The 12,056-nt window shown below is 47.0% G+C and overlaps 1 protein-coding gene across 1 annotated transcript in view; it reads left to right on the forward strand.

The window, feature by feature from the left end:
• Positions 1-4,911: 4,911 nt before the first annotated feature.
• The window catches only part of B4GALT2 (beta-1,4-galactosyltransferase 2), a 121,677-nt gene continuing 114,532 nt past the window's right edge, over positions 4,912-12,056 (forward strand). Inside the window, exon 1 of the mRNA XM_029618108.1 lies at positions 4,912-5,184. The gene's annotated coding sequence lies outside the window, so the exon portion shown is untranslated. The remainder of the gene's footprint in view (positions 5,185-12,056) is intronic.

A 12,056-nucleotide genomic window follows, 5' to 3' on the forward strand; every position in this document is an offset into this window, starting at 1 on the left:
AAGAGGTGGGCTCAAATGACTCGAGACTAGAGTTTTGATGAGGCAGGGTTATGAGATGGTGAATTGTGGGAAGGTTGTTGGTTGAGAGAGAATAGGTAAGGTTGGAGATTTTAGCCTTGAAATAATCGGCAAGTTCGTTGGCTTTGTTGAGTGCTTGGTGGTCTGGAATGGTGGGAGGAGATGGTTTGGTAAGTGAAGAGACGTAGGAGAAAAGTGTCTTTGAGTCAAAAATGAAGTTGTGGATTTTTTTTGCGTAGAAATCTTTCTTGGTTCTAAGGATGGCGTTCCTGTATGTGTTTAGAAGGGATTTGTAGATGGTATGTGACACAGTGGTTGGGTTTTTTCTCCAGCTTTGTTCTTTGTTTCTTAGTGTTTGTTTGAGGGATTTGAGTTCAGAGGTAAACCAAGGTTTTCTGTTGTCCAGTGCGGGTTGTATGGTTTTGGTTGATGTTGGGCAGATTTGTTCTGCAATTTTATTGGTGAGATTGATCCATGAAGAGGTTGCTGTGGTTGCGTCTGTGAGGTCTAGTTGGTTTAGAGCTTTGGATATCTTTTCGCTGAGTAGGTCTAGTGAACATGGTTTCCTGAAATGGATGGTGGATTTGGTGGAGACTTGAGGTGGTGGATTGTTGATCTTAAGGGTTGTATAGATGACTCAGTGGTCTGACCAGGGAACTGGAGAGCAGCTGGGATTGGAGTAGATGGTAAAGCTATCGTTAATGAAGATGAGGTCCAACGTATGGCCTGCCTTGTGGGTGGGGCTGTTGAAAATTTGAGTAAAACCCAAGTGACTGAGTGAAGAAAGAAATGTTGCGCAGTTGATGGATTGTGGAGAGGCGTCCACATGTAGGTTAAAGTCTCCTAGGATTATTGCGGGTTTATTGGCGTTAATGTGTTTGGCTATAAGCTCGATCAAAGGAGAGGGGTCTGATTCTAAGGTTCCTGGTGGGGCTTAGATGAGGGCTAATTGTAGTTGTTCAGATTTAAAGAGGGAAAATTCTAGTGTATGTTGTAAGGTTATGCCTAGTCCTTTTTTTGCTGCCAGGAGGAGCCCTCCACCTCTTTTTTTGGGTCTGGGGACTGAGAAGAGATCGTACGATTGCGTGGGAAGCTGGTTTGTTAGTACAATGTCTGTATTTTTTAAGCAGGTTTCTGTGATTGCACAGATGTCAGGGTTGACTTCTATAAGATAATCATTGAGGATGTGCATTTTTTTGGAAAGCGACTGAGCGCTGAATAGAGTTAGAGTAAACAGAGAGAGACCTAACACGTGGGTAACCCGCATGAATGGCACTTATTACCCTTAAAAGAAGGCATGGGGTAACTAGCACAGAGTGGCAGTTACTCCCCTTAACAGTAACATGGGGGTAACTAGCACAGAGTGGCAGTTACTCCCCTTAACAGAATCATGGGGGTAACTAGCACAGATTGGCAGTTACTCCCCTTAACAGAAACATGGGGGTAACTAGCACAGAGTGGCAGTTACTCCCCTTAACAGAAACATGGGGGTAACTAGCACAGAGCGGCAGTTACTACCCTTAACAGTAACATGGGGGTAACTAGCACAGAGTGGCAGTTACTCCCCTTAACAGAAACATGGGGGTAACTAGCACAGAGCGGCAGTTACTACCCTTAACAGTAACACGGGGGTAACTAGCACAGAGCGGCAGTTACTCCCCTTAACAGTAACATGGGGGTAACTAGCACAGTTACTACCCTTAATAGTAACATGAGGGCAACCTGCACGGAGCGGCAGTTAGTACCAAAAGCAAATTGCTAAGCAGACTGGATTGACCTTTGGTCTTCATCTGCCTTCATTTACTCCGTTATTATGGTCTGCACAGAGAACGTTGGTCTGTACAGGTGATGTGAGGCATTTCCCTCCTTCATGAGCCTTGGGGTCACACTGTGGGTGAGTGGAAGTAACTACTACCCCCCCCCCCCCAACTTTGCTGGGGTTATGGCTTCCTGTCTTCTCTCTTTTGGTTGGGGTGCATTTTCTTCTTGACTCCTCAGTTTTTTAGGCATGCTCATCTGATTGGACATGTGTCCGACTCCAACTACACTTGGCTCCTTCGGGATGAGAAGGGCCATGGATTCAGCCATTTATATTTGTTAGTTAAGAATGTGTCACTTCATCCATGAATGTCCCAATCAAAATTCCCTAAATGAAATCTACTGCCTTTTCAGGAAGAGTGTCAAAAGGAATCCTCTTGATTGGAAAGTAAACTTATCCCTGAGTTTAGATGAGTTCCCATGGTTTTAGCAATTGCAGGGATTCTCTGGAGAGCCTTCTCAAGCAGACCTGTTGTGGCCCTCTTTAATCCCTGCCCTGAGTCGGCTGGAGTAAATTCAGCTGGCGGTTACATGAAATCATCAGTATCACTCTTTTTTAATCCTAACTTTTATCCCATTCCTGAAAACATTTTACTAGTTACACACTTTTTATGATCCTGTCTCAGTTATGAATGCAGGTAAATGAGGGCAATGCTCATTCATATGAGAATCTTAATCAGGTATCACATTGATACACATAAAGCATGAATACAGCACAGACGCTGAAGAGAGGATCTTCATCAGAGCCCCCCCATGCAGGAGTCACTACTGATACATATAATGCATGAATACGGCACAGAGAGCTGAAGAGCAGATCTTCATCAGAGCCCCATGCAGGGGTCACACTGATACATGGAAACCAGGAATACAGCACAGACAGCTGAAGAGCAGATCTTCATCAGAACCCCATGCAGGGGTCACACTGATACATGTAAAGCATGAATACAGCACAGAGAGCTGAAGAGCAGATCTTCATCAGAGCCCCATGCAGGGGTCACACTGATACATGTAAAGCATGAATACAGCACAGAGAGCTGAAGAGAGGATCTTCATCAGAGCTCCATGCAGGGGTCACACTGATACATGGAAACCAGGAATACAGCACAGACAGCTGAAGAGCGGATCTTCATCAGAGCCCCATGCAGGGGTCACACTGATACATGTAAAGCATGAATACAGCATAGAGAGCTGAAGAGAGGATCTTCATCAGAGCTCCATGCAGGGGTCACACTGATACATGTAAAGCATGAATACAGCACAGACAGCTGAAGAGAGGATCTTCATCAGAGCCCCATGCAGGGGTCACACTGATACATGGAAACCAGGAATACAGCACAGACAGCTGAAGAGCAGATCTTCATCAGAGCCCCATGCAGGTGTCACACTGATACATGTAAAGCATGAATACAGCATAGAGAGCTGAAGAGAGGATCTTCATCAGAGCACCATGCAGGGGTCACACTGATACAGGTAAAGCAGGAATACAGCACAGACAGCTGAAGAGCAGATCTTCATCAGAGCCCCGTGCAGGGGTCACACTGATACGTGTAAAGCATGAATACAGCACAGAGAGCTGAAGAGCAGATCTTCATCAGAGCACCATGCAGGGGTCACACTGATACATGTAAAGCATGAATACAGCACAGAGAGCTGAAGAGCAGATCTTCATCAGAGCTCCATGCAGGGGTGACACTGATACATGTAAAGCATGAATACAGCACAGACAGCTGAAGAGAGGATCTTCATCAGAGCCCCATGCAGGGGTCACACTGATACATATAATGCATGAATACGGCACAGACAGCTGAAGAGCGGATCTTCATCAGAGCCCCATGCAGGGGTCACACTGATACAGATAAAGTATGAATATAGCACAGAGTCCTGAAAAATAAACCAAGGCTGGTGTTGGATTTAGGCAATGGCAGCATGAGCACTTGCCTAGGTCGACAAATTCTGAAGGTGCCCAAAAGCTAGGACCCCTCCCCCCACTCTCTTATTTACCGGCGAAAATTCTCGCACCAAGTGCTCTGCCTATAGGCACCAAAATTTTAAATCTGGCTCTGACCAAAAGTAGGAAATTAGTGCAGTGACATACTTATTATCCTGGAGTGTAAAGGAGAAGAAAACACATACAACAGAGGAAGGCAAGTAAATATTTTGCAGACCTTTGCTCGGATTGCGGTGTTATCTGTCCTGGAAGCGACTGATACCCAAGGGCCATAAATCTCAGTTTGAAAGCATCCCGGTCCTCTTTAGCACTTACCCAGCGGTGAAGATGCGGATGGTGGGAGCAGTGGGATCTGAATCCCCTCCCCCCACGGCTCATAGGCCGCCCCGAAGTAATTTGCTTAGGAGCAGAGATGATAGGGCCGGTGCCGGTTCTGGAGGGGGTTTCCGCCCCAAATCAGCAGGTGGAAATGAAGGCATTTCCCTCTGGATGTGCCGGAAGGCTGCCCTCCGAGAGCTGAAGGAGGCCCGAGAAAACAGAAGCAGCTGTAAAGCAGAGGGGGCTGCCTGTGTGTAACGCTGCTGCTGGAGGGGCGTGAGGAGGGGGAGGCTGCACGAAGCGCCCTTCCAGCTGCTTTGATTGCTGCGGCGCTCCGTAGCTGCCTTTCCCCCTTTATTTATTTCATTTGCGCCTCTTTCTTCGGGGGAGCGGAGGACTCACAGCAGCAGGAGCGGGAGGAGAGGGATCCAAGGGGGGCAGCAGGGGAAGGGGAGCAATAGAGGGGAGGGATCCGAGGGGCGCAGGGAGAGGAGAGGAGCAGCAGAGTTAGGGGAGCAGCGTTGGGAGGTGAGGTGAGGGGGGGGGGAGAGGATCAGGAGGGTTAGGGGAGCAGCGTTGGGAGGAGAGGATCAGCAGGGTTAGGGAGCGGCAGAGGGAGGAGAAGGATCCGGGGGGCAGCAGAGGGAGCAGCATTGGGAGGAGAGGGGGGGCGGAGGGAGAGGATCAGTAGGGTTAGCAGGGTTGGGAGGAGAGGGATTCGGGAGGGGGCGGCAGGGGAAGGAGAGGATCAGCAGGGTTAGGGGCGCTGTAAGAGGAGAGGCATCCGGGGTGGGGGGCGAGGAGAGGCTCGGCAGGGTGAGGGGAGCAGCGTTGGGCGGAGAGGGATCCGGGAAGGGAGCGGTAGGGGGAGGAGGGCGCCTCTCCCCGGCAGGATGTGAGGCGGTGCTGCCGGCTACGGGACGGCCGGAGGATGCGGTAGCCGGGCAGCAGCATGGTGCTGGCGGCCGAGGAGGAGGCACCGGAGCCGGCCATGGGGAGTCGGAGGAGGAGCGGCGGGCGAAGAGGCGCTGCCCCCGCCGTGCAGTGCAGCAGCCGCGGCTAGGAGGCCGGGCAGCGTCCCGGTGAGTAGCAGGGAGCACCGGGGGCAGGGTAGCAGGGTACCCACCTAGCAATCGGTGCACATCCAGAGCCTCTCCCGGATGCATATACCCGGGATATCTGCATCTGAGCACATCCAGTCCCGGAGCCGGGTATCTGTTATCTGTGTACATCCAGATCTGCTTCCAGTACATATAACCTGCACATCTGTATTAATGCACATCTGGAACCGCACCCAGCTAGATACACCCAGTCACATCCAGAACAGCTCCCATGTAGATATAACCTGCACATCTGTATCAGTGCACATCTGGAACCGCACCCAGCTAGATACACCCAGTCACATCCAGAACAGCTTCCATGTAGATATAACCTGCACATCTGGAACCGCACCCAGCTAGATACACCCAGTCACATCCAGAACAGCTTCCAAGTAGATATAACCTGCACCTCTGTATCAGTGCACATCTGGAACCGCACCCAGCTAGATACACCCAGTCACATCCAGAACAGCTTCCATGTAGATATAACCTGCACATCTGTATCAGTGCACATCTGGAACCGCACCCAGCTAGATACACCCAGTCACATCCAGAACAGCTTCCATGTAGATATAACCTGCACATCTGGAACCGCACCCAGCTAGATACACCCAGTCACATCCAGAACAGCTTCCAAGTAGATATAACCTGCACCTCTGTATCAGTGCACATCTGGAACCGCACACAGCTAGATACACCCAGTCACATCCAGAACAGCTTCCATGTAGATATAACTTGCACATCTGGAACCGCACCCAGCTAGATACACCCAGTCACATCCAGAACAGCTTCCATGTAGATATAACTTGCACATCTGGAACCGCACCCAGCTAGATACACCCAGTCACATCCAGAACAGCTCCCATGTAGATATAACCTGCACATCTGTATCAGTGCACATCTGGAACCGCACCCAGCTAGATACACCCAGTCACATCCAGAACAGCTTCCATGTAGATATAACTTGCACATCTGGAACCGCACCCAGCTAGATACACCCAGTCACATCCAGAACAGCTTCCATGTAGATATAACTTGCACATCTGGAACCGCACCCAGCTAGATACACCCAGTCACATCCAGAACAGCTTCCAAGTAGATATAACCTGCACATCTGTATCAGTGCACATCTGGAACCGCACCCAGCTAGATACATCCAGAACAGCTCCCATGTAGATATAATCTGCACATCTGTATCAGTGCACATCTGGAACCGCACCCAGCTAGATACACCCAGTCACATCCAGAACAGCTTCCAAGTAGAAATAACCTGCACATCTGTATCAGTGTACATCTGGAACCACACCTAGCTAGATATACCCAGTCACATTTGTATCTGTGCATATCCAGAACCGTTTCCATAAGAACATGCCATACTGGGTCAGACCAAGGGTCCATCAAGCCCAGCATCCTGTTTCCAACAGAGGCCAAACCAGGCCACAAGAACCTGGTAATTAACCATACACTAAGAAGATCCCATGCTACTGTGCCTTATTGATTAGAAACATAGAAATGACCGCAGAAAAAGAGCAATCGGCCCATCCAGTCTGCCCAGCAAGCTCCCACACTTTTTTTCCCATACTTATCTCTTTCACTGACCACCAGGTTCAGGGCCCTTGTTGGTAACTGTTTGATTCAAATTTCCTGCCCACCCCTGTCATTGATGCAGAGAGTAAGGTTGGAGTTGCATCAAAGGTAAATCATAAGGCTTAATGATTAAGGGTAGTAACCCCCGCATCAAGCAAGTTACCCAGATGCTTGTTTACCCAGACTGCACAGATCGATGCCTTGTTGGGTGTTGTCTGAATGTAAATCCTGTTTTCCCATTCCCCCTGCCATAGAACCAGAGAGCAATGCTGTATATGCATTCAAAGTGATGTATCAGGGAGGAGGAATAGCCCAGTGGTTAGAGCAGTGGGCTAAGAACCAGGAGACCAGGGTTCAAGTCCTGCTGTCACTCCTTGTGACCTTGGGCAAGTCACTTTACCCTCCATTGCCTCAGGTACAAACTTAGATTGTGAGCCCTCTGGGATAGGGAAATACCTACAGTACCTGAATATAAACCCATGTGATATCTCAGATCGAATGTCGGTATATAAAAAAAAGTAAATAAATAAATTAATTGGTTTAGGGTAGCAACCGCCTTAATAAGCAAGCTATGCCAATGCTTATTTGTGTACTCATGGGCCAATACAGTAAAAGTCGCGGGAGAGCAGGTGAGCACCCGCTCTCCCAGCGTGCGCACAGGCCACTCTCCTGTGCACGCGATTTAGTATCGGCCCGCATGCAAATGAGGGCCCGCGGTAAAATGAGGCGCTAGGGACACTAGCACGTTCCTAGCACCTCTTTTTTGACAGGAGCGGCGGTTGTCAGCGAGTTTGACAGCTGACGCTCAATTTTGCCGGCGTCGGTTCTCAAACCCGCTGATGGCCACGGCCAAATTGAGCAAAATTGTGAAGTTCAGTCCTTGTTGGTTGTTGTCTGAAAGCAAATCCTCTTTTCCACATTTCCCCCTGCCGCAGAAGCAGAGAGCAACACTGTTTATGCATTCAAAGTGATGTATCAGGCTTAATTGGTTTAGGGTAGTAACCACCATAATAACCAAGCTACCCCCACGCTTATTTGTTTACCCAGATTGTGAAGTTCAGTCCTTGTTGGTTGTTATCTGAATGTAAATCCTCTTTTCCACATTTCTCCTTGCCGTTGAAGCAGAGAGCAATGTTGGAGTTGCATTATCCGTGTGAAGGCTTATTGAGTAAGGGTAGTAATCACCAGGTCGTAGCCACCATTCCCGCAAGCCACCCTCATGGCTCTACTCTTCATTCACATCCTCTAGTCTTTATGGATCCACAGTGTTTATCCCATGCCTCTTTGAAATCCTTCACAGTTTTGGTCTTCACCACTTCCTCCGGAAGGGCATTCCAGGCATCCCCCACCCTCTCCATGAAGAAATACTTCCTGACATTGGTTCTGAGTCTTCCTCCTGGAATTTTAAATCGTGACCCCTGGTTCTGCTGATATTTTTCCAATGGAAAAGGTTTGTTGTTATCTTTGGATCATTAAAACCTTTCAAGTATCTGAAAGGCTGTTTCATATCCCCCCTGCTCCTCCTTTCCTCCAGGGTGTACATATTTAGATTCTTCAATCTCTCCTCGTATGTCATCCGATGAAGACCCTCCACCTTTTTGGTCGCCCTTCTCTGGACCGCCTCCATCCTGTCTCTGAGATACGGTCTCCAGAACTGAACACAATACTCCAGGTGAGGTCTCACCAAGGACCTGTACAAGGGGATAATCACTTCCCTTTTCTTACTCGATATTCCTCTCTCTATGCAGCCCAGCATTCTTCTGGCTTTAGCTATCGCCTTTTCACATTGTTTCGCCGACTTCAGATCATTAGACACTATCACCCCAAGGTCTCTCTCCTGCTCTGTGCACATCAGCCCTTCTCCCCCCATCGAATACAGTTCATTCGGATTTCCACTCCCCATATGCATGACTCTGCACTTCTTGGCATTGAATCTCAGCTGCCATATCTTCGACCACTCTTCCAGCTTCCTTAAATCCCGTCTTATTCTCTCCACTCCTTCCGGCGTGTCCACTCTGTTGCAGATCTTAGTGTCATCCGCAAAAAGGCAAAACTTATCTTCTATCCTGTCCGCTATGTCGCTCACATAGATATTGAACAAGACCGGTCCCAACACAGACCCTTGTGACACTCTGCTTAACACCGCTCTCTCTTCAAAGTAAGTTCAATTTATTTATTTATTTATTTCTTTAGAGATTTTTATATACCGCAGTACGTAAGGATATACATCACCGCGGTTTACATTTAACAATAATTTAGCAACAGGCTTTACAATTGACATTATTAATAAGTATTAATTAGAATTAATTACAAATAACAGGATTGACGGAAAACAGGCTGTACAGACCGTGGACCATCCATTAGTGTTTAACATACAAAAATGAAATTGAAGTAACTAAAAATATTTACGAACCAACACTAAAACCATAGAGCATTTACCATCACACATTGTCTTCTGTCCGTCAACCAGTTTGCAATCCAGGTCACCACCTCGGCACTCACTCCTAAGCTTCTCGTTTTACTCACCAGCCTCCTGTGCGGGACCGTATCAAAAGCTTTGCTGAAATCCAAGTAGATGACATCGAACGCTCTTCCTTGATCCAGTTCCTTGGTTACCCAGTCAAAAAAGTCAATCAGATTTGTCTGACAGGATCTTCCCCTGGTGAATCCATGCTGCCTCTGGTCCAGCAATTCTCCCGACTGTAGATAGTTCACTATTCTCTCTTTCAACAGTGACTCCATTACTTTTCCCACCACCAAGGTGAGGCTAAAGGGCCTGTAGTTTCCAGCCTCCTCTCTGCTCCCACTCTTGTGAAGCGGGACCACCACCGCTCTTCTCCAATCACGCGGCACCACTCCTGTTTCCAGGAATCTATTGAACAGGTTACTCAGTGGAGCCACCAGCACATCTCTGAGCTCCCTCAGTGTCCTGGGATGAGCCTCATCAGGCCCCATGGCTTTGTCCACTTTCAGTTTCCCCAGCTCTTCCCATACATTCTCTTCTGTAAACTGAGTTACATCTACTCCACTCCCCTCCAGTTTCTTCTTAACTAGCGACGGTCCTTAATAGCAGTTTATGGACTGCTGAGCTAGGAAACTATCCAAACCTGTTTTAAACCCAGTTACACTAACTGTTGTAACCACATCCTCTGGCAATGAATTCCAGAGCTTAATTGTGCATTGATTGAAAAATAATTTTCTCTAATTTGTTTTAAATGAGCTACTTGCTAACTTCATGGCATGCCCCCTGGTCCTTGTATTGTCCAAAAGAGTAAGTAACCAATTCACATTTACCCATTCAAGTTCTTTCATGATCTTGTAGATCTCTATCATATCCCCCCTCAGCCGTCTCTTCTCTAAGCTGAACAGCCCTAACCTTTTTAGTCTTTCCTCATAGGGGAGCTGTTCCATGCCCCTTATCATTTTGGTAGCCCTTCTCTGTACCTTCTCCATCGCAATTATATCTTTTTTGAGATGCGGCGACCAGAACTGCACACAGTATTCAAGGTGCGGTCTCACCATGGAGCGATACAGAGGCATTATGACATTTTCCATTTTATTCACCATTCCCTTCCTAATAATTCCTAACTGTTTGCTTTTTTGATTGCTGCAGCACACTGAGCCAACGAATTCAATGTGTTATCCACTATGACACCTAGATCTCTTTCTTGGGTGGTAATTCCTAAGATAGAACCTAACATTGTGTAACTACAGCAACACCTTGCACTTGTCCACATTAAATTTCATCTGCCATTTGGATGCCCAGTCTTCCAGTCTCACAAGGTCTTCCTGCAATTTATCACAATCTGCTTGTGATTTAACTACTCTACATAATTTTGTGTCATCCACAGATTTTATCACCTCACTTGTCGTATTCCTTTCCAGATCATTTATAAATAAATTAAAAAGCACCGGTCCAAGTACAGACCCCTGAGGCACTCCACTGTTTACCTTTTTTCCACTGTGAAAACTGATCATTTAATCCTACTCTCTGTTTCCTGTCTTTTAACCAGTTTGCAATCCACAAAAGCACATCGCCTCCTATCCCATGACTTTGTAGTTTTCTTAGAAGCCTTTCATGCGGGACTTTGTCAAATGCCTTCTGAAAATCCAAATACACCACATCTACCAGTTCACCTTTGACTACATGTTTATTCACCTCTTCAAAAAAATGAAGCAGATTTGTGTTCCATTAAACCATGTCCTCCTATATGCTCTGCGATTTTGATCTTGAGAATAGTTTCCACTATTTTCCCTGACACTGAGGTTAGGGTCACTGGTCTATAGTTTCCCAGATCACCCCTGGTACCTTTTTTAAATATTGGGGTTACATTGGCCACCCTCCAGTCTTCAGGGTCAATGGATGATTTTAATGACAGGTTACAAATTTTTACTAATAGGTCTGAAATTTCATTTTTTAGTTCTTTCAGAACTCTGGGGTGTATACCATCCGGTCCAGGTGATTTACTACTCTTCAGTTTGTCAATTTGGCCTACTACATCTTCCAGGTTCACCATAATTTGGTTCATTCATTTGACTTATCACCCTTGAATTACTGTTTACGAACCTGATATCTCCCCAACAATCCTCTTCAGTAAACACAAAAGCAAAGAATGTGTTTAGTCTTTCCGCAATGGCCTTATCTTCCCTAAGTGCCCCTTTAACTCCTCAATCATCTAACGGTCCAAGCGACTCCCTCGCGGGCTTTCTGCTTCGGATATATTTTAAAAAGTTTTTATTATGACCTTTTGCCTCTACGGCCAACTTCTTTTCAGATTCTTTCTTAGACTGTCTTATCAATATCTTACATTTAATTTGATAGTGCTTATGCTTTATCCTATTTTCCTCTGCTGGATCCTTCTTCCAATTTTTGAATGAAGATCTTTTGGCTAAAATAGCCTCTTTCACCTCACTTTCCATGTAGATATAATCTGCACATCTGTATCTGTGCACATTCGGGAACTACCCCCAGGGAGATATTCCTGGCATATCTGCATCTGTGCACGGGATCTGGTTATATAAATCGGGGCCATCTGTGTCTGTACATGCAGAACTGCTCCAGATATGTATACCTGGGAAATCCAGAACCGGTGCCAGGTATGTGCCAACGCAGGAGACGCAGGATTGGAACTGGTTATATGAATCTCTGCATACCCAGGAATCGGGCTTAGGCATAGAAAGCTGGCTGCATCTCCAGGAACGTTCATCTTGCTTTTCCTCTTAGCATCATTGCATTGTAATGCCGGCAGGACACGTTTTCTGGTGGC

The sequence above is a fragment of the Rhinatrema bivittatum genome, chromosome 10 (assembly GCF_901001135.1).
Source record: "Rhinatrema bivittatum chromosome 10, aRhiBiv1.1, whole genome shotgun sequence".
Classification (NCBI taxonomy): Eukaryota; Metazoa; Chordata; class Amphibia; order Gymnophiona; family Rhinatrematidae; genus Rhinatrema; species Rhinatrema bivittatum.